General features: G+C 34.2%; 1 protein-coding gene across 3 annotated transcripts in view; it reads left to right on the top strand.

Moving 5' to 3' along the window:
* The window catches only part of LOC106467923 (POU domain, class 3, transcription factor 4-like), a 50,669-nt gene that overhangs the window by 8,740 nt on the left and 16,988 nt on the right, over window positions 1-24,941 (top strand). The window contains exon 2 of one of the 3 annotated variants that reach the window (XM_022396142.1): window positions 3,933-4,113. The exons of 1 other annotated variant lie outside the window; for it this stretch is intronic. The gene's annotated coding sequence lies outside the window, so the exon portion shown is untranslated. The remainder of the gene's footprint in view (window positions 1-3,932; window positions 4,114-24,941) is intronic. One more of the 3 variants, XM_022396140.1, reaches the window with a different exon arrangement.

Here is a 24,941-nt window from a genome sequence, read left to right on the forward strand (position 1 = left end):
AAGATTAATAAGTTAATAAAAAAATTAATGCAGATTGAAATATAATTATTAATGTGTTTTTTTTTGTAGGGATTGGACAACTTAAATCCTGCGAAATTATCACAGTAGTTTAAACAACGAATTTGTAGAGTAATCATAATATATTTGAAAATTAAGCAAAAAGAGCTCGACCGTACACAAAGATTTTGTTAATCCTTAAAGATAACTTTCCCACTCAGGTCACGAGATAGTTTAAGATTATTTTACACATTCTCAGGTGAGTCTGATTATCTTTAGCGCTATATATATGTATATGAAATCAGTAAAAAAACACACACATATATATATGATTATACACACACCAATGAAATATTCTTATCCGTATGTTATTACTGACATATTATATCAACTGTAATTAATTCCTGACATATTATTATCGCTGTATCTGATTATTAACATAGCATTATAAATGTATCTTATTACTAACATATTATTATCACTGTATCTAACTGCTAACATTTTATTTTCACTGTATCTGACTGCTAACATATTATTGTCACTGTATCTAACTGCTAACATTTTATTTTCACTGTTTCTGACTGTTAACATATTATTGTCACTGTATCTGACTGCTAACATTTTATTTTCACTGTTTCTGACTGTTAACATATTATTGTCACTGTATCTGGTAGCTGATATATTTCAGTTGACTGTTATAATTTTTTTGTTTTTTTCTTCTTTTGTTCAGAATGAGAGTAAACTGGAAAATACATGGTGATTCAAAGTCCATAGACCACAGACAGATATTTCAGAAATGGAGAGAAAAATAATTGTTAGTGGTATAGAATGGGGTGTTGCGGCCCTACTCTGTGATAATGTCATTTAGGCCATCTTCTAGATCACGTTCTTCGGAACTTGTTTTTGATATACGTCATACACCCAAACTTTCAATGGCAAAAGTGTAGACAATAATAAATGAAATACTTGGACCCAGAAATTGTCAATATCGTTGCTCAAAAACAAAAGTTATAGGTATGTTGAGTTGTGCCACAGAAGATTGGAATTTCACCCTAATAGAATCATGTTAGTAGGTCATTGAGCCTTTGAAAGGTCCAAAAGGTTAAAAAGTATTAAAAAGTAGCACTCAAGCATTGTGCCACAGCTGTTCCTAACACATTTATATAAGAGCACAACATTCAATCGAAGAACAGTTTAACATGGTCTTACTGTGCGGAGAATATTGGCAGGATGGCAGTAATGCTGTCAGATTGTATATCAAACAGTACCCGGATGGACATCATCCTTTGCGTTAGATGATAGAGAACGTGCGTTTGTAGCTGTGTAGTACAAACTTATTTACACATAGAGCCGAGTGGGCAGTTCAAGAACATCAACTAATGCTGACTATGAGGCCGTCATAATAATGGTATTTGCTACATTCGGGTAGCACTTTGGACACAGCTATTTACTGGTTTCCAACGTTTCATGATACTGTTAACATGTTTACCTTATCTGCATACATCTACGATAACTATTGTTATTGAGGAGAGATTTTGGTAATTTGTGATTTGATTTTTTTTTTATTGTCTACACCTTGGAAATCTACATTATTGGTGTACGATGCACACTAGTAAAAGTTTTGGAGAATATTACCTTATAGTTGACCTTCAATGACCTCACTCTATTCCACGGCACTGTAACAGTTATTTTCCTATTTCTGAATTATTTGCGTGTCAAAGAGTTTCTGAATTACACGGTAAAGCTTAGCTCAGATAACATTAATTTATAATGTATGACATGCTATGCTTTGATATCAAAGAGATTTGAATTGGTTTACTAAATGCACAGACACGTGCGTCTGCATATGCATTAATGCCATCGCTTTCCAACAGTTGCTTTAAAATTATTTATGCTGTTAAATATTTGAGATAGGATTGATAGCTTTTAACACTGCGTGGTACAACCAAAATGCCCAGATTATTTTTGTTTTGTTGTTGTTTGTATTTTTAAGTAAACAATTGTATCATCGTTTACGTCAAAAGTATTTGCAGTATACGAACTGAATACACACATGTACTTTTGTATAGATACTCAAATTATTCATTGTATTATGTATTTACTTTTATCGAAATGGGAGATGATTCTTGTTTAAACTTTAGATGTTAAAAGACTGGTGTTTATAACTATGGAGCGATGATTCGAAATAATAATAGAACTTTTTTCAGTGTTATCATCAGCATGTTATATATAAGACTTCACATCGATAGAGATTGTCTATTTTCTGGTATAACGAAGAAAAATATTTAAAAAAATGCTTGCCGAGTGTCAGTGTCTCTTGCTTAACAAATAAAAATATATAATAATAAAAGGGCGTGTCTGTGTGTGTGTGTGTGTGATCGCCATAACTCCAAGAGGAAAGAACCTAGAAACCTGAAGTTTTGCACACATACTAAGTGAACCCTGAGGGTGTGCACCTCGGTATTAATACTTATCCACGCGCGTGCGCGGGCGCATCTTTTTCTGAGGAAAGCTAGCGAAAAACCACATAGAAAAGAATATGACCGCCATAGCTCCAAGAGGAAAGAACCTAGAAACTTGAAATTTTGCGCCCATACTAAGTGGACCCTGAGGGTGTGCACCTCAGTATTACTTATGTTATCCATGTGTGTGCGCGTATGCACTTGCGCATCTTTTTAATAAGGCGATATAGCGAAAAACTACATAAAAAGAAGTGGTTCTTTATTTAACAGCTTCTAATATATAAAAAAGTTAGTGCGTTTTTGTAACAATGCGTTCAAACAATGGCTTTTATGTTTTGTTGCTTAGCAACAAAAAGTATAACCTAATATTGTTGTTAGTCTATGTACTGAAAGTATAAACCACAAAACTGGAAAAATTATTTGTTGATTTTATAATTTAGAGTCCCCGTTGATTAAAGAAGTTTGTTTGTTTTGTTTTGTTTTAACGTTTGTGATATAACAGAAAATAGCTTAATTCAGAAACGACTTAAGTTTAAAATTGGATCGATATTTTTACTTTCGTGATAAATTTTATGCACTTGCTAAAATATATCAACCTAATAACCTGTGCGAAGCCGGGTACTTTCGCTAGTATCCAATATGTTAATTTGGTAATTTAACTTATTAACTGAGCATTTTACTCTAGTTACTTAATGCTATTTACCTATTGGGGTATTCATTTATATATTGTTGATGAAACTAAATCAGAAACTATTGACATTGATTGGCGAATCAGAATGCGTATGAAAGTAATCTTCGACTTTCAATTTCAGCATTAGAGCATCTTTAGCCTAAATTTGATGTGTTTGTTTAATATGTAGCTGTTTAGTAGTATTATTTAGTGTGATATTTATTTACATATTACTGAATCAGAGACAAGCTAGAGTAAGCTCACTGGTTGTTAATTATTTACCAAACATATACATTTAAAGTAATATTACTGTCAATTAAAATTAAATACTTACCTTAAAAGTGATAGAAGTAATTTTGATATATATGGACGAATAGACGGAATCTATTGTTAAAAACGTAGACACAAATCCACAGGACTTATGCGAAGAGCATTATTACAATACATTCGAAAATAGTAGCGTCTGTGTATTGCTTTTCACATAAATAAGTGACTTCAAGCTTTAATCTAAGTTCCAATCTAATATAATCTTTTCTTTTGGAGCACTTTAACTCCTCACTTCACAGTCTGCATTTCAAATCTGAAAGGCATGAATCACCTCAAGGGTAAGTATACGTCTCTAGTATGCTACAAATAAATGTATCTACATATGCCCTTTAATGGGATTAGGAGCTTAAGAAAAGTTTATATTGATATATAAATTCATGCAAAGTTGGTGTATTTACAAAAAATTATATGCATTTTTAGTACTCGTATTTGTGTATTTAAAAATATTGCATGCATGACAGTTTTTGTTCTTCCAGGAAAGCTACAGAATATGTATTCCATCGTCATCCTTCGAGTGAGCTGATGTGCACCATTATAGTTCAGTGTTTGCTTAGGAAGCTGTTGAGTGTTACAGTCTATGTTCTGCTAAGCAGCTGCCGTGTATCGTAATTCATCGTTTACCAGAAAACTGACGAGAATTTCAGCCCTTGTGAGTTGGTGTGTATTATAATTCATCATTTGTTTAAGAATCTGTTGTTTGTTGCAGTCCTCGTTCCTGAAGATGTTGTGAGTTGTAAATTATCCTTTGCCTAAGGAGCTGTTGTATGCTGTATTTATTTTTCCAGAGAGCCACTGTGTTCTGTAGTTTATCGTTTATTTGTCGACTTCTTGCATATTCCAGTCTTCTATCTTCCAGTGAGTTACTATGCACTGTTTCTCATGGTTTGTTATGATACTGTTGTGTTTTATAGTTGATCCCCAGAATTCTGTGTCTTTTTTTTTTCTTCAAGAAGCTTTTGTGTATTGAAGTCTTCATTTTTCCGGTACTTGCTGCGTATTTCAGTTATATTTTTCCGGTACTTTCTGCGTATTTCAATTCTATTTTTCCGGTACTTGATGCACATTTCAGTCCTCGTCTTCCCTGAGGTTTTTTCTCATGAACTGTTTCGTATATAGTATGTTTTTCCTTCTTGAGCTATATCTCCAACACCAGTTTTGTTTTTTCTAGCTACTTCGTTTCGTGTTCAGATTCTTCCAACGAGACGAGATGGTCGGTATCACAGTATCATTTATCCAGCGTAATGTTCTATATTTCAGTTCTAGTGAACTGTTTCTCATTACAGTTTTCATATTCAGCATGTTGTTGCGTATTACAGCTCTTCTTCATCCAGCGCAATGTTGCGTAATTCAGTTCTATTTTACTAATGAGCTGTTGCGTATGCAGTTAGAATTCTTTCAGTCAATCATTGCGTTCTGCAATGTTATTGTTCTCGTGAGGTTTTGTACGTTGCAGTCAGTTCTTACTTTTCCATATATTTTGTTCTTCCCAGTGTAATTATGTTTCCAGGGGAATTTTCTCAGAAATCATTCTTTCATGAAATTGTTTAGTCAGCTGTTGAGAAGCAAAAACATTTTAAGTATTACAACTCATAATAATTAGTCTTAATTATGAATAACAGACAAACCACAGAAAGCTTCTATGATCACTCTGCCTTAGGTCATCACTGGGGTATCAACGCTGTTAGGATGTGTTTTTACCCCTTACCTCAAGAACATTGACAAAGTTGGTACTGCTTATTTTTACTAACCACCGAAGAACGATTACCTCTGTCAATACACACTTCATTTTATGTTAGGTAGAAGATTCTTAGTTTATATCCGAAACAAGCAGTGTCTGAAACGGGGCCGAGTGTGACCTAATGATTCAAGTACAGGGTTGCGAATCTAAAGGTCCAAGATTCGAATTGCAATACCATTATGGATGTGTAATAAAAGTGACAGTAAATCCTGTTATTCAGTTTCAGTAGCAGGACAAAGCTCTTATAGCGACGAATGGACTGAGTGTCCTCCCTTCATTTAGTAGTTTCAAATTAGAGACTGCTATATTTGAGCTTAGTGGTTTCTGACCTGGCCATTTAACTCCTGTGCGCATCAGGTTTTATTTAAGGTACATTAATGTTGTACGCGATAATGACTAACTCTTAGAGACGAAACTTTGTAAAGAAATATATTTATTATCCTACAAATAGCTGTTTCAAAACTTGATATTGTTCGTAACTTAAGTGGGTGCCTCTTAGAAAGAAGGGTGTTATTCAAGTTAAAATGGTGCTGGCTGAAGTAACGTGTAGTTTGTTTGTTCGTCGTCGAAAACAATAGCAAGTGAATGTTTTAAACCAATTACAAGTCTTTCACATTTTATACAAGTGAGTGTTTTAAAACAATTAGGGGCCTTTCACATTTTATACAAGTGAATGTTTTAAACCTATTACAAGTCTTTCACATTTTATACAAGTGAATGTTTTAAACCCATTAGAAGTCTTTCACATTTTATACAAATTTGCTTTCACTCACAGACGTTAATTTGAAAAGGGTGTTATTGATGCAAAAGGCATGAAATGAAGAATTTTAAGTGTGATTTAGTTTGTTTATTAACATTTTCCTCCTTGTTTGTTATAAGTATATGTATTAAATTTTCAATCGAATTCGTAAATTTATTAAGAGTGCAATAAAGTATCTTGTTCAAAGCAATTTAGATTTCTCTCTGTGTTTTACGTTTATAAGAGCATATTCAGTATTTTTATTAGTTTTTTTATTTCGAGTATTCGCGTACAGCTACACAAGAGCTATCTGCGCTCACCTTCAGTAGCAGAAAGAGAAAACTACAATTAACCCTAGTCTTTGTCCTCCAAATGCCTCCTCCCCTATCTCACCTGTCTGCCACCTGGTCACTCTCTTCTTTTTTTCTTCTTTAATTACCACTTGACGACGTTAGAGGGCAGGCCAACCCTTCCCTTTCAGGCCCGATAGACTGGCTGCCATGACAATTAAATGTGTGCATACATAATATAAAGTAATTTGTGCCTGCAGGATCCGGCTAAAGTAGGAGGGCCGGGAAAGAGGGCGCTCCTTTTTCTCAGACTCAGTGTCCTGTGCATGGGTAATCACAGCATTAAATGGTGCAGACAGCGGCTGCTTACCTACACCCACTACAAGCTGAGAGTGACTATTTTTGTCACCAGATTTAGATTATTTTTAGTTTCAGTAATCACATACTATATAAAAAACACTTGGTTTTCAGATTAAATATCCTCAGATTTTGTTCTACACGTGAATGACTAATTCGTTGACAAACAGAGTTCCTTTCACTTTTTCTGACGCTAAAACGTTAGGGGAATGTCTTCACATAAAAATGTTGCTGTAACAAAACACTAAAATCAATAAAATTCTAATTTTTTGGCAACTTAAAAAGAAAATTTAAATCACATCACGTAATGAAAAGTTTTACATCACGAGTGTCCTTTATCTTTTGACTTTTAAAAACATATTCACGTGTATGCAAGAACACAAAACAATTTATTCGTTAGGTGTTCAAGGAAACATAGTTTGCACATATCTAGTTTTTGTCCACTTCACATGTGTATACGGTACACCATGACTGGAAAATATCGAAAAACAGTTTCGCTTGTCACCGCGAAACGGAGGTTCAAAGGATATAGCTGTCGGACTCCTGAACACCAGAAGAACAAGAATATGAAAAGATACACAGACTGTGTATAATAAGAAACAATATTTATTAATCGTTAAATTAAACAAAGCTAAGTCTAACGTGAATTGTAGAAATTAAAGCTGAAGAGCACTTTAAATAAAACCAACGTTAATAAAGACGATTTAGTGATATATTTAATCTGAAAGTATTGAAAAATATATAGTTTATACTGTAAACATACCATACTTGTAAACAGTGTTTTACAGGTCCATCTCTTTCCAGAAATATATATTTGACATTACAAATATGATATCATTAAAGTATGATTATTGGGGGGAGTGTAAGAAGGAAGGATTAAAATAACCAGACTAATTTAACGCATTAAAATAACCAGACTAATGTAACGCATTAAAATAACCAGACTAATGTAACGCATTAAAATAACCAAACTAATGTAACGCATTAAAATAACCAGACTAATGTAACACATTAAAATAACCAGACTAATGTAACGCATTAAAATAACCAGACTAATGTAACGCATTAAAATACACTTTGACTTACGTAAGATTTCATACTGAACCCAAAGTTGTACGTCACACGTCACGATAATTGAAATTAATAATTGGAAACATATTCGAAAAGCTGGCATATTGATGTTCCTAAACCAACAGCTAACGTTACACGGTCAGCTTTAGTTAATCAGTTACCTTTATGGTTGTTTGTTTTGTTGTAGTTGTTCTTACATCTTACACTTTTCTAGATACCACTTACGGTTTTCTAGGATGTCACCTTAGAAGTATATTACTTTGTTTTCTAGGATATCACTATAGAATTGTAAGCTTTGTCTTTAAGGAATTACTGTACTTACTAGGATATCTCTGTGGAACTGTAGTGTCCTGTCTTTGTTTAGTCATATTGTTTTATAGGATATCATTATAGAACCGGTATGTACTGTGTATTATATTGTTTTGTACGGTGTTACTGTAATGAACTTCTTGTCTATATAGATATAACCTATTACCCAGGACAGCTCTGTAAAACTGTATGCTTGTCTTTGTTGTATATCGTCGTTTTGTAGAATATCACTGTAGCGTTTGTTTTTCGTTGTTTTTTATTACCCTACCTTCTAGAAAATTATTGTGAAACTTTCGTGCATGGCTTTTATTGAATTACATTACTCTGAAACTGCAGCGTCACAGTTTCCTTTATCTATTCGGGTTATTACCAAGAAATTGTAATGTCTTACCGTTGTTAGAAACGTTGTTTACTGAAACATCAAATTATATATTGTTTACAACGTTATCTTAAGAACCCGGTCAACGAGAAACCCACTCTTGGGGCTGTCGTGCTCTCATTAAAAGGTAACGGGGAAAGTGCGCAATAGGTGTGGAATAGTCTAAAAAGGCGAGAGCAGCTTTCAGAATTTAAAAATCTTTTCTGGTCGCGGAGAAATAGACGAAAACGATCGGCTACCTCCCGACTTCCCAGAAAATCAAAGGAAACATTCGGAATGCTTTGATTTTAGCAAATATTGGAGTTATTTTAGTTCCAATGATGTTATTAATCAATTTCAATACATAATTAGTGAGAATAAACATGTTTCTAGTTTTCTTCTAGTACGTCTTTAATCGCAATGTCCAAATCCTGTAACGAAACACTCTCTTCAGCACACATTTTCATAAGAACATCTTGTTCTGTCTCTTCCTTCTCTTTTTTACTGGCTTTTGGATATTTTGCACTACTCCACGTCTACTTTGGAAGAAACATGGCAATATAGCTGGAGGATCATAATGTAAACACATTTCATAGCTTTTTCAGCTTCCTTTCTTTTTGTATTTATGTTTTTCACATGGTCTTGGCCTTCTCGTAACTTCGGTCATACTTGCGTGGCGCAGAAATGGAAGACTGATTTCGAAACAGCTGAATGCTTTACATACGGCAGTGTTATTGGGTTTTATGGTATTTCTCCGCGCAAAAAATGATTCTGGAGTTTTCTTTTTTTCCAGCGAAAAAAACTGTAATTTTGGGTAGGTTTCTTACTGACCGGGATCTTAAAATATGCAAATCAGCAAGTAGCGTAACAACTACACCTAATATAATGTCGAGGTGGAATGGAATGTATCAGAAATATATTTTAACATTGTTCGGTAATTTTGTAGGTAGTGTGACGCCGCCGAAAACTTGTCACCTTTGGAAATGGTGCGTAACAGCCTTTTCCGATGTAAATATTCATACATTCAGATCATAAAGATGTGTTCGGATCGGGGATATCCCTTATGATTAATGGCAGTGAAAAACAAAGGAATATGGATCAACTTAGAGCACCAGGACCGTCCAGAAAGAGGCTTGCTGTGGTAAACAAAATTGGCGTTTTTTCACTGGTGAGAAACCACAAACACATAGGCTGATGGCAAAAGCCGTTCAAGTATCTCAGCAATAGTACGAAACACAAAATCAAGAAGGAGCTTCAACTGTAAAAGCGACACAAACCACATGTTAACATGCTGCTTCCATGACATATTCATTGAATTGTCACGTACCTCAACCAGTTGGAGGATTTAAATTGGTATTTGTGATATTCCATACGAAGATATGCCAGTCAAGTCACCTATGGATTTCTGTATGATCGAACTATTGAAACGTACGCTGGGAAACCGTCGTCCCCGTACGGTAGACGGATTATGAAAGGCTGTCACAGAGGATTAGAGTGCCTTAGACATGACAACCTTATTTTTTTGCAATAAACTACACTGCAAGGCTACTGCTAAGATGCATACATGGTCATCAGATAGAGTATGACCAGATCTGGCAACACAAGTGTAACGACGTGGTGATGCTCCAGAATCCTTTTAGTATAGTGCAATCAAACACTGAAAAACAGCAACGCCTCTTCTTTGATCTATTATATTACTTTTATGATATCGCTATAGATTTGCAATGTTTTATTTGTGTACATTTCTTAGGTAACATTCAGGACACGTGATTTAAACTTATCTATATCTAAATTTTCAATTGATAAATATTAAGATTGGGATACATAATTTCCATATGTTGTTTTGAGGAAAGCCGTAGATAACGTATACACTGTGTTCTCTCTTGGGTCTTGTAATTTTCAACGGTGTTAGTTTTTCAAGAAATGCAGTTGGAAAATAAAGTTTTAGGAACTCGTCATTCTTAGCGGTATCTTGTTTTTGGCCAGCATTTGCGTTATTTATTTTTCTAATTAAAACTAGTAGCAAAAAATACTTTATTTAGTTATTATTTGATCATAAATTTCAATGAATATGTCTCACAGAATTTATGAGTAGGATTTCAAAATAAAATTACAATTTCACAGTACATTATTCTGCCCATATTTAACATTTTAAATCGCACTCCCTTTTCTGTTGCTTTAGGTCAGGAGGAGTTATCATTGTTGGTTCGAAGGTGGAGGGAAGTTACAGGTGTTGAAACTATCAGCTTACAGGATGGTAGTTTCAGAAAACCTGAAGGGGTGCACTTTCTGCTGTCTCTTGGCAATGTGGATTTATACAGTGTTGATTATATACATTGCTGCTTAACTGCAGTTAATTTTCTAACAAAATCCTGATCTTAACTAGTATTATCCATGAACGAATGCATCCTAGTGATGATGGACTAGACTAAACGTTGCTAAGTTATGTATACCACTTCCCTTTTATTCTAAAGAAAATAGTTTTCAGCTAAGTTTTTGAGTTACTCATTAGTTTGCAAATGAATTCTCAGGGAGAAAGAGAAGATCTTATGGACGTTTATGTAAGGTAAGCTTTTATACGTTTATAGAACAGGTATTGTAGTAGAGTAAGAATAAAGGAAAATATGTAAATTTAAACCATAAAAAATAGACACATGAGATAGAAAATGGATTATTATGTATGGAGAGAGAAAAAGCACCTACAGATACATTCGACTATCACTGAGGTATGTGATCATAATAAAGCAACTAATCATCCTGTTCGATAAAAAACCTACAATTATCATAGTATGTTGCATTATCATAAAAAAACTACAATTATCATAGTATGTTGCATTAAAAATACTGATAACACTTCTAAACATATTTTAAGAACCACTTATATGAATACGTATACATGTTATATATACTTAGAGTAGAGAGTTCATTTCAATCGAAACAATATTCCTTAGAGGTTTGAAAACATATATAGCTTGTTATTGTTTCGCTGACATTTCTATAGACTTCTATGCTAAACTAGAAACGTCTAATGCCATGTTATTGTATGAAAGCCGTTGCAGCACGTGTGAGTTCGGTATAAAAAGGATCATGGATTCATTGTTAATTCTCCTCTCTGCCAAGCTGTATTTGGAGTCACCATCTTCATGATGTTTTCACTCCTTTAGTTTCCTACGCACGATTATTTCAGTCACACAAACTCTATTATACTCTGTGCGTGCACCTTCCCGCGTTTAGAATTCCATAACTAAGTAAAATACCTGAGAAAATGTACGATTTGATATTGCAACGAAGCCCGAAAATGTACGAATTTGTAGAAATAGATGGATAGATATAATGTCGCCTTCCTTATCGCGTATATTTAAGCATATTATGTTTACGTTAATTTCTGCCCTAACAACGTGCCTTATGTTTATCTTATAAAGGGGAGAAACTCTCTATTAATCGTCATGAGCTTCTTCTTGGCTTGTATATAGCGCCCCTAGCGGTAAAAGATTAATAGCAAACTTCTTTTGTTGTCAAACAGATCTCTGAGCTCTCCATTGTTCTCAGCACTAGTGTTCTGGTTGTTTATTCAGGGTAATTCGCGTAGTTCAATACAAGCTCTGACAGCTAAATCACAAGCAATCAAACGAGTACGTAGAAGCTAGTTATAGAGACGTTCTTGCCTGCTGTTCCGACAATTGATGACAGAAAGTTTACAAATATAAGAAACGCAATCAGCCTTAAGCTAACGAAAACATGGAGCTAGTTAAGAGACGTTTTATCCTCTGTTCTGGTAGCTGATGATAGAAAGTTTACAAATATAAGAAACGCAATCAGCCTTAAGTTAACGCAAATATGGAGCTAGTTAAGAGAGGTTTTGTCCTCTGTTCTGACAGCTGATGATAGAAAGTTTAAAGATGTAAGAAACGCATGTAATCTTAAACTAACGAAAGCAAAGAGCTAATTAATAGGCGTTTTTGCTCGCTGTTTCGGCAACTGCTGATAAAAGTTGAAAGACATAAGAAATACATGCAACCTAAAAATAACAAAATGAAAGAGCTAGTTAAGAGACGTTCTCATTCTCTATTCTGACAACAAATAATTGAAAGTTTGCAGTCGTAAGAAATGTATGCAATCTTGAACTAACAAAATGAAAGAGCTGGTTAAGAGACGTTCTTGTTCCCATTCTGACAACGGATAATACAACGTTTACAGTCGTATGAAATGCATGCAGCCTGAAACTAACAAAATGAAAGAGCTAGCTAAGAGACGTTCTTACTACCTATTCTGACAATAGGTAATCGAAAGTTTACAGACGTAAGAAATGCATGCAGCCTTAAATTAACAAAATGAAAGAGCTAGTTAAGAGACGTTTTTACTCCCTATTCTGACAATAGGTAATCGAAAGTTTACAGACGTAATAAATGCATGCAACCTAAAACTAACAAAATGAAAGAGCTAGTTAAGAGACGTTTTTACTCCCTTCTCTGACAATAGGTAATCGAAAGTTTACAGACGTAATAAATGCATGCAACCTAAAACTAACAAAATGAAAGAGCTAGTTAAGAGACGTTTTTACTCCATATTCTGACAACGGATAATACAACGTTTACAGTCGTATGAAATGCATGCAGGCTTAAGCTAACAAAATGAAAGAGCTAGTTAAGAGACGTTTTTACTCCATATTCTTACAACATATAATACAACGTTTACAGTCGTAAGAAATGCATGCAACCCTAAACTAACAAAATGAAAGAGCTAGTTAAGAGACGTTTTTACTCCATATTCTTACAACATATAATACAACGTTTACAGTCGTAAGAAATGCATGCAACCTTAAACCAACGAAGGCAAGGAGTTAGTTAAATTCGTCCTTTGTCGATGTTCTGATCACTGATAATACGAAGTTTTCAGACGTAACTTTACGTTAACAAAACAAAGCTTTACAAAAACTTGCGTCTTAAAACGTTACTTAATATGACATTCGTATTTTTCCTTAAAATTACTTCGTAAGTGGATAAACGAAACCAGAAGTGTTTTGTTATAGGATGACATTTATGGGTTTTTGTACCTACTATTCAGGTTGTGAAGGGTTAACAATGAATTTCGGAAGAGTGTAAAACGCACAATTAGCCAAAACCTTTCCACAAAATGTTAATAGGCATAACAGAGTATCTATTTAACAATGTAAGCTATTTTCACTTTCTCCATTATGTCTCTAACCATTATTTTTTTGTTTCATTATTCACAAATCAATTATTGGTTAAAATATGCGAAACGGTAAGATGTACTAAACTCCATAATTGTGGCGTATTGCTGCTGTAAACAGACCTTCATTCTCGTTATTCTGAGGTTTTCGCACGCACAGGCCTTCTGTAGTTTTTACAAGGGCGTCACATAAGTGATGGTGGTTTGAGCGAGGTTTATACCTCCAATAATGTACTAATAGTGGTAATCCTGGGTTTAGAGTGACCTCCAATAGTAGTGGGCTGAGTGTCCGGTTTGAACGCCGTGCCGCTGGGCTGGACAGTGTCATTATGTGACTGGTAATGTTCATGTACGCTGAACATAAACCACAGGGTACGGGATAGCACAAATCCTGTTGTTATGGGGAAATAATTTGGAGGCCGTACTGCCTCCTCATCCACTTATGTATCGGACAAAGAGTAGTAATGCCAGCGCTTATGATCCAGGTAAGTTTTAAGAATATATTCACCTGCAGTCTGTTACACCTGAAACAAAGCTAAGTTTTTACATTTTTATACCTTCTTATTAAGGAAAACACACTAAGAAAGAGCATTTGGTAGGCAAGTAATTGTGTCATAAAATAAAAACTTCAGATGACAGATTTATGATCAGTCACTGATATTTGAATCAGGGATATTGTGAAAGTAATAGATTGCCATAATTTAGTGTCCTGGTCTGATATATATGGATGAGAAGTTGACATTTTATACTTTCTATAATCATCACTGTGTCCCTTGGTAGAACAGCGATACGTTAGGGACTTACAATGCTAAAATCCAGAGTTCAATTCCTTGCGGTGGACACAGCAGATAGCCCATTGTTGCTATGTTCTAAAGCAAAAACAAAATATACAATCCATCTAGATTCATAGAGGTCGCTGAGATAGCTTTGTTTGTTTGTTTGTAATTAAGCACAAAGCTACACAATGGGCTATCTGTGCTCTGCCCACCACGGGTATCGAAACCCGGATTCTAGCGTTGTAAGTCCGCAGACATACCGCTGTGCCAGTGGGTGGCGCTGAGATAGCGAATGCGCTTCCTAAGGTACGTATAACCTGTAGATCTGAGCAGGAGAATTTCACTGGAAAGGTGTATTTTATGAAACTGAGTTAATGAACTTAACAATCCTGAATGACAGGGTGCTGTACAAAATGCTACAACGAGAAAGGTGTAGTTGAATTTATATTCGCGGAATTTTGGACATTTATGAGAAAGGCCGTTAGTTCAGCTAACAAATGTCTATGATTTAATACTGATAGTCTAATTATCCTTGTTTCATAGGAAATCATAAATATCATTTCAAGTAATATCTGTAAAGGTTTTAGGATCATTAGTCTCATTGTACTCCTTCTATATAGACAACAATTCCCACAAATGCTCAGCGGGAAAGAATGACTCGTCCAAAAGAGTAAATTAGCACCACTCCCAAAGCCCCCCCTCTGTGTTGTCATGATAACAGTGGTAGGGAACTTGGCGTGTCTTGAAGAGCAGCCCATTTAGTTCCCACGGCCGAGTCTCACCGTGCCAATTACCGACAGTTTCACAGCCCTGGCCGCTGTCACTCAAACTACGCTGCTGTAGGGCAGGTAGAATCATTCATCGAAAACATACAAACCACTCAGTCAATAGCCTGAGGCGATACCAGCCTCGCTGCCGGCCCCATTGATAGCTTTTTCTCGTCGAAACAAACGTGTAAACAGTGAACCAGATTTAGCTGGCGAAGGTGTGAATATAAACTTTTATTGTCTTTCTCTGGCGTGTTTCTTGTAAATTATCTATTACACCATAATTAACGCTCAAGGATGCTTCCAGTCATCATTTGTGTCATTAGAAGAAAGTCGTGTAAAAGTAGAGCAAAAGAAAGTGAACCAGACTCTCACAAAGTATCCGGTAAGTCAGAGCTTGAGAACAAACTGCCATGTTGAAAAACTGATAAATAATACATTTATTAAGTCACATCGGGATAATTAATAATTATATCCTGAATACCATAACGTTCATCAAGTCAGTTATTGAAAAACCTTATGGGATTTGGAATGATAACATATGCGAGTGACGGGATTCGAACTTGCGACCCGCGGTTTGAGAGTTGAGCACCCTAACTATTGGGTCATGCCAGGTTAATAATTATCATATGGAATACTAAGTCGTAAATAAATGATCAAGTCAGAGACTGAGAACTCTAACTGTCTTGTAAAATACTGGCAAATAAAACTGCAAAAGGAACAAATTGTCATGTGGGATTCTAGTGTATAAAACGCTTATAAAGTCAGACCCTAATAACCCACAATCATTATTTCTGGCTGTAAGATATCATTATTATATGGATTACTGAATTTAAAACAATCAGCTATTTAAAGGCCAATGAAATATTACTTTATGCTAAAAAATAAAATAAAAATAAAATAGAAAACAATAGTTTGAAAAAAGGAAAACGGCGACAAAAATTTGATACATAAGCAATACTTGGACCTAGACATACTTGACAACATCTTTAACCTAAAACAGACATTAACACATGAAACATTAGTAAATCAGTCTCTGAAATTTAATGGTTATTAAAAAATTGGGTAAGTTCGTTGAAGGAATTGTCTTGTTGTTTTTTCGATTCCCCCCCCCCTTTTTTTTTAGTAATATCACTCGTCAAAAAGACGACGATTTAGCATATTGTTAGATTCAGTGGATCACTGGCTGCTCCAAATCGATGGATCAAAATTGCCGACGACTGCTTCAACGACTGTCGAAAAAAATTGCAAATCTGGTTCAAAATATAACCTTTATCTTACACATGTAAAAACCATAGATATTCATAATGATTAACACGCTCTCGTTGTGGTTGTGAATGTAAGTGATTATCAATTCCTGCTAAATTAAGTCGGAAACGTGGGGGAAAGCAGCCAAAAATGTAGTGGCAACAAGCGTTAGAAGAAAATGATTATGGCCAAATTACAGTGAAAATATTGTGAGTATCAATGTTCAAGTTATACAGGATGAAAATGACGATATGGATTTTATTGATAATGACGTTTTTGCCTTAACTGAAGATAGTGATGATGACAAAGAAAGCGAATACATCATGAAAGAATGCAAACATGTATATGATATCAAAGATGTTTTCGTAATAGATGCTTCTTTGATGCGAAACTTGCCAAGTCGAAAATTATGTGAAAGTAAATCCTTTAATTAATTAAAGCAAGTCGTATAATTACCTTCAACATTTCAGTGCTAAAGAAAATATGCTCCATTAACTCACCCAGTTATATAGAAAAACAAACTGTGAAGTATAGCAGAGAAACCAAAGATGTCATATTTAGTAACAAGGTAAAGAAGAATATAATTGAAACACCATCAAAACGCCCACCGCGCTCTGTCTAGTAAAAGGTGTTATTAGCTCTACTGTGTTGTTTCACTACAAAAACCGGTATAAAAACCCAATAGACTATCTGATGTTTCAGTTTGATACAGTACCTTGTACACACTTTCCGAATGAGGCTGTTTATAATTGCAGTGCTAATTATCTAATATATAGCTAATGTTAGTTGATACATCGATTTTTGACGATCTTCGTCTATACTGAGTGTTTAATTCTTCGGCTTTAATTTGAAGTTCATTTCTTAACACTCCCGCTCCCCGGTGGCTCAGCTGTAAATATGTGGGCTTATGACGCTAAAACTCGGATCTCGATACCCGCGGTCAGACCGCAGATAACTATTTGTGTAGCTTTGCGCTTAACAACAAACAAATAAACATTCACTAGACAAAAAGTGTCATGAAGTCCAGTAACTAGTGTAAAGCCCAAATTATTTGGCCTGTTTCAAGTTAAGATGGTAAGTTATTGGACGAGCTACTGCATTCTCAGGATATTTTAGGCACTGATGGGTAAGTAACGACATCATCATAGGGCTTTCCATTAAAGTAACCTCACACGTAACGACCTTGTGATTGACTCTTGTCACGGTTACAGTGCCAGTCTGCTGCGATGCGCGGCGTAACCATTTTGTGTTGTAATATGAAACAAAACTTCCAAGTAATCAACTAACGGACACCACGCTTTCAAGAAAGCTAAGATTTTTGCGATAAAACAACATTAATGCTACATTGGAAATGTTTATAGCTTCCCTTGTATGTTTGTAGTAGTTTCTGAGCGATCCACACTGCGGAACCAATAAAAATAAGAAGTTTAGAGAGAAAACGATTTCCTTCATTATCGCGAAAAGTTAACAATCGCTTCCAGAAACAACAGTAACAATCATCTTATTGATGCTCATCTGCGTGGTTGGAGCAAACATAAACTTTCGTTCAGAACAGTCAGCTATCAAGAGAAACCCACAACAGCTAAGTTAGATTAAGACTAATATTGTCGTTTTTATCATTTTCACTAGGCCTTATAATTTTTTTTGTTTTTTAGCGTTTATAGCTGAGTGACAGGAAATCTATATAACTTCGGGTATTGTTTCCCCTAGTATTTGGTTCTTTACTGTTAAGAAAGAGAATATTACGGAAACAACAATGGCAAAATAACAAACAAACAACAATGAGAGCTTGAGTCAAAGCAATGGCAATAATGAAATCGTAATAGCTGCTATCATACAGGCAAGTGGGTGTGACGAAGAAACAGGTCTGAGTAAATGAGAAAATTTTATGTCGATTTCTTTATCTGGCAGACTACAAGTCGTAAAAACAACAAATGTATTAATAAGTTGATTGGACAACAACATAGATGTGATTAAGAGAGAAAAGATCGTGTTCCTCTTCTTGTTTGAGAGAATACCTATCGTGACAGCAAGCTGTGAGTGAGAGAGATAACTTTGTGACAACAACATAGATGTGATTAAGAGAGTGACAATTTTATGTCGATTGCCTTGTCTGAAAGACCCGGACATGAAAATAGCAGATATGTAGCTGGAAGCGCCAGTTTCATATCTATCTCTTCGCCTGAGAATAAGAAGTCAACGCTATCGCAATATATATATATATTGATAAAGTTACGTTGTACAAATCACACACGATGTCTGTAGTTACATTGAGGTCCACATGCTTTGCAGTCTTTGAAACACCTGAGGTGCGTTGCATGTTTAATATTGTTGGCATTAGGCGCCAGACATTGCGTGCAGAGGGTACATACAGTACCAAGACGTTTTCGCCATCTATCCGTTGGCTTCCCAAATACACTCACATATTTGTTACGCCCTATACGCTTTCTTTTTCTGGAAGGGACCAGACCGGTATTCCTTCATCAGAGGTGCCCTAGGTGGGCCTACGAGGGGAGGCTTGTTCCCAGCTGACACTAGCAGGTGCTCGGCCTAACAGGAAACGCCCAGAAAGGCCCGTACCGTTTTTTTTTTTTTTAGATGAGTTTTTTATAAGTTCATAAACTCTTGTTGAGTAAGTCATTTCTATAGAAAAGGCGAGAAGTATTTTTTTCGGTGGGTGGGGAAAGCTGAAATATAACGAGACTCTTTTTATCAGCGTCAGACAGTAAAGTCCTCCCGGACTTCCATCTAACCATTTAAGAGGTAAGTAAAAATTGAATCTGATAAGGCCTAGTTTGAAGCTGTGAGAATTAGAATGCGAATTATTTCATGTACCAAAACTACAAATGAGAGAAGAACATGAGATAAGTAATAGAAATGTCTTGATATACTTTCCCTTACAAATACAAATACATTTGAATTGCAGTTATTTTTCACTGAATGGACGTCGTGTGTTCACCTTTAATTTAGCGATAACTTAAAAATAAATATTAAAAATATTGCTTTTATTATTGATAATGGGCCAAACACATTTACATAAATTATGGCTTTGGTTACAGCAAATGTATTATGACTTCTATTAAAAATTATTGTTACGTGTAACATAAAAGATGGATTGTGCCAGCTCAGTATACTATAAACTATACCAGAATAATATTACTTAGCTCATTACGTCACGTGTTTTACCAGAATAATATTACTTAGCTCAATACGTCACGTGTTTTACCAGCATGACGTTGTTTGGCTCCGCATAAATTGTTTATACTAGAATAATAATGATTTCTTCAGAAGATTGTGGTTTATATCAGAATTATATAGTTACCTCATTATATAATCTGTTACACCCGACTGGTATTATTTAGTCTAATAGTCCATCGATTATAACATAATATTTTTAGCTTAATAAATAAGAGAGTTATAGGTGAAAACAAAATCAGTTATAATGTTAAATATGAAAGCAAATCAATCATGAAAATACTTATTGAATAAAAACTCAATCGTTAATAGAAATTAACGAACGAAAAATCGGCAAAAGTATTCAACTGAAAACAACAACTCAACACAGGCAGAGTTGTAAAATTAATAAGGATAAATGTTAAAACAACCAATAAGAGGACTGACAATCTGCACTTAACTTTATCGTCATGGCTGCAAACAATAATCTATCCTATCAGAATCATCGTAATACTTTATGAAAATAATGTAAGAAAAACAATTATTGGTGGTGGTCATATATTAACTGATTATTCCAAAAAAAAAGTTTTTTAAGAACAGTGCCAAATTCTACTTAATCAAAATCATTCGAAGAATTTTCTATAATCAGACAACTACATTTCAAAATACATAAGCGTAAACTGACTAAGTAAGTACCATAAAATACCTAAGTATCACCTGACAATGTGAGTAACCTTAGCTACATAAGTACTACTTCAATAGGCAAGTAACCTAAAATTGATAAGTATTATCTAACTAGTAGACACACTAAAATACATAATTCTAAAGTGACCAGTAATTATCATAAAAATATACAAGCTGCACCTGAGTAGCGAGTATTCTAAAATACATAATTCTAACCTGACCAGTAATTATCATAAAATATACAAGCTGCACCTGAGTAGCGGGTATTCTAAAATACATAATTCTAACCTGACCAGTAATTATCATAAAATATACAAGCTGCACCTGAGTAGCGAGTATTCTAAAATACATAACTCGCATCTGGCTAGGTATTATCATAAAATATACAAGCTGCACCTGAGTAGCGAGTATTCTAAAATACATAACTCGCATCTGGCTAGGTATTATCATAAAATATACAAGCTGCACCTGAGTAGCGAGCATTCTAAAATACATAATTCGCATCTGGCTAGGTATTCTAAGTATACAAGAAGCACCTTACTAGTACGTATTCTAAATACATAAGTTTCACGTAACTAATAAGTATTCTTAAATATATAAGTTGCACCTGAATAGTAAGTATTCTAAATACATAAGATGCACGTAACTAATAAGTATCCTTAAATACATAAGTTGCGTCTAACTAGTAATTATTTCTAAATAAACATATGTAAGTTCACCTGACTTAGTAGGTATTATAAATACATAAGTTTCGCCTGACTAGTAAGTATTATAAAAGTACACGTTTCACATTACTAGTAAGTATCCTAAAATACATAAGTATCATCTGATTAGGTATAAGTACTCTAAAGTATACAAAGAATCATCTGGATAGTTAAACATTCTAATATTCATAATTATCACTGACTAGTATATTCCTAAAATTATCTATCAATTGATTAGGTAAATATCCTAAAATACAAAATTACTACTTACAATCAGGTGATACTTATGAATGTTTGAGTCTGGTGATATGTATTTGATCATACTTATTATTACAGGTGATGCTCATGTATTTTTTTGAATACATCGTATAAGTATCACCTGAACTTGTATCATCAGGTACATACATATCACCTTACTAGAAAACTATTCTCAAATACACAGGTACAGCATGACTAGGTAATTAACCTAAAATATATAGGTGAACCAAAAGTATGGTATTGAACTTTTGTATTTCGAAATGATTTTTTTTTCTAAAGTCCATGATCAAATTACTGCACAACATTTATAAATGAAAATATTGCGTTTGTGCACAGAAGGAATGAATTAATTAAAAAAGATGTTTATGATAAGAATTATAAATTTTTAATTTTTTGTAGTCGATCAGCTGTGGAGTAATATACAATTTTTAGTATATATCAATATGTGTTTAAAATATACTAATTACATTTTTACATAATTAAAATTTAATGTTGTTTTGTATTGTTTGAACTACATGAAAAATAATGTTTAGTTTATTAAATATGATAATGCATAACTTTATGTTGTACTGGACATTTTAATATGATATATAAGCTTATATCTTCTGAAAGTTTTCATTGAGTTATTCTGTAGCATATGCTAAGTATTAGAATACGCTATAACACAGTGTACGTAATAAGTCTACATTACTGTGTAGTGTATTAAATAACTTCATGTACTGTGTGTATTGTAAAATTTCACACAGTAACCTGAAAATTTCCTGAGTGATTTTGAACATGCGATATATTGTAATTAGTTTGTACGTAGTAAAAATTGTAATAGGTAATATGGGTTATCCCGAATGTTTCTTATCCAACTGAAATGTACTAAATATTATAACATGTAACTTAAAATATATATTTTTAAAGCTCTTGCTGAGTGTGCTGAATATTATAAGTTTCTTGCTTTATTATACTTAATAATTTATAACCTTAATGTGCATTTAATATTATAATTTTGTTGCTTTATTATACTTAATAATTAATAACCTTAATGTGCATTTAATATTATAATTATGTTGCTTTATTATACTTAATAATTTATAACCTTAGTGTGTATTTAATATTACAATTTTGTTGCTTTATTATACTTAATAATTTATAACCTTAGTGTGTATTTAATATTATAAGTATAATTTATCGTGCTTAAAGAGAAGCTATATATTATATTTTTCAAAGAATGAATACAGTTACATTCTGTTTAGTAATCCATGCATTTTCTCTTTGACTTTCCTGTTTCTCAACAATGCACGGCTGTAAAGTATTTAGATATCGTAAAAATACTGAAAATTTAACTTGTATATAGAGGGTTGAGTACGTTATTTTAAGAATATTTTGAATATGCAAGTCGCGTGACAACTGTTTGTTTGTTTTGTTTGTTTTTAATTATGCACAAAGCTACACAAGGGCTATCTGTGCTGTGCCCACCACGGGTATCGAAACCCGGTTTCTAGCGTTGTAAGTCCGCAGACATACCGCTGTACCATTGGGGGGGGGGGCGGTGACAACTATAGCCGATATAAAGTCGTAGTGGAAAACCATGTATTAATACTACGTTTGGACATTGTTTAGCGTTTTATATGTAGTGATCGCTTTTAGAAAAGTGTGTAAATATTTTTACACTCAGATCATAAAGATGTGTGCATATCAGAGATTTAGAATTTCCAAGACGAGGATATCCCTTGTATTTAATGGCACTGGAAAACGAACGCAAATGGATCAACTTGGAGGCCCAGTGCCATCCAGAAAGAGACTCACAACAAGTCGTACCCAAGTCGTTGTAAGAAAAGTACAGCGTCTTGTAATAGGTGAGAATCCACGAACACAAAGGACAATGGCAAAAACAGTCCATGTGCCTCAAACAACAGAATGCAATATGATCAAGAAAGATCCTCGTCTGGAAAAACGACACAAGCTGCTTCTGCGACATGTCCATACAACTATTGCATACCTCAAGCTGGAGAATAGAACGAGTATCCATGCTCTTTCATAAGAAGATATAGCAGTCAAGTTGCCCAACGCAGCGCCTATGAATTTCTGAACGGTCAGACCATTGAAAGGGCGCTGGGAAACCGTTGTCCTCTTAAACTGCATGGGTTATGGAAAGCCAGCAGGGAGGAGGATGTGCTTTGAACATGACAGTCTTATGACGGAGTCTTTTGTAATGGAAAGTACGCTGCAGGGCTATTGTCAGGATCGCGATAGAGCATGGTTGGGAGTAGTAAGATAGTTTCTAGCGATTTGGTGAGGCACCAAAATCATTTTAATATAACATTCTATAATATTACGATATATCAATAAGTAGAAAGTGACAAAAATATCTATTATTTGTATTTCATATTTTGCTTATAATGACAAGTCTCCAATCTTATCACTAGTGAGTTTTTTTTTCTTAAAATTCATACCTACTCATCAAACATTCATCTGAATAATTATCGTCGTTACATCTTTACAATAATGTGAGAAGCTAGAGAAAAATTGGCATTTTAGTAGGATCTATATCGGCTTTTTCAATACGATTGCTAAACTATTTATGCATCAAATTGCTTTAAGGTCCATAGATTTAATGTTTATACGGTCTTTAATAGCATATGGTTCACACGATAATATTTAAATAAAACACCATCAATATTTTAAGCAATCCCACTAATTACTAATTACATTCTCTGTGGATTTTATATAAAAAAATTAAAGATTTCATTGATTTTTTGCTTAGTTTTTTACGCTGAGTGCTACAAAAAGCCAAAACGTAAAATTACTCAATGTGATGCAATATGGGGACCGCACTTGTAGTGGAATACATATAAGCAAGTAGGAAGTGTGAGGTTTCCATGGGGAAGCAAAGAGTCTTATTTTATTAAAATTATTCAATTCTTTTATGTAGATTTAACTTAATATGAAGTCATTGTTTTTAGCGCAAAGCTACACTGGGTGACTAATTTAATGCTAACCATCCATTTCTGGTAATATATATATATATATATATATAACGTGTGTGTTAATACCATATCAATATCATTAAACCCACAGTGGCTCAGCGGCAAGGCTGAGGGCTGACGCTGCTAAAAAACGGGTTTCGATAATCGTGGTGGGCACAGCACAGGTAGCCCATTGTGTAGCTTAATGCTTAAAGAGAAACAAACAAACAACATCATTATAGTTTTACTGTAAATTGCACTCCGCATTTTGGGTCCGTGGATGGATTATAAGAGTGAAAGTCAAATTCATAATTCGATTAGAAAATTCATCGAGTTGGCGGTTGGTTTGACTAGCTATATATATATGTGTGGGTATATTGTACTATGTTAGTCATTATTATCATTATCTACGTGTGTGTGTGTATGTGTGTATACATTGTACGATATTAATCATTATTATCATTATATATATATATATATATGTACGTGTATATATTGTACTATGTTAATCATTATTATCATCTTATATATATATATATATATGAATCATTATCACTTTTGTATCTGTCAGTTGAAATACTTATTTCCGTTGTTGAGGTAAAATCCGGATCGAAGGAGACGTCGCTTACACCAAAATTGACTAGCTGGTTTATAATACCAGAATTGACTAGCTGGCTTATAATACCAGAATTGACTAGCTGGTTTATAATTGACTAGCTGGTTTATAACACCAGAATTGACTAGCTGGTTTATAATACCAGAATTGACTAGCTGGTTTATAACACCAGAATTGTCTAGCTGGTTTATAATTGACTAGCTGGTTTATAATACCAGAATTGACTAGCTGGTTTATAACACCAGAATT

Source organism: Limulus polyphemus, unplaced genomic scaffold (assembly GCF_000517525.1).
Source record: "Limulus polyphemus unplaced genomic scaffold, Limulus_polyphemus-2.1.2 Scaffold2797, whole genome shotgun sequence".
NCBI classification, from domain to species: Eukaryota; Metazoa; Arthropoda; class Merostomata; order Xiphosura; family Limulidae; genus Limulus; species Limulus polyphemus.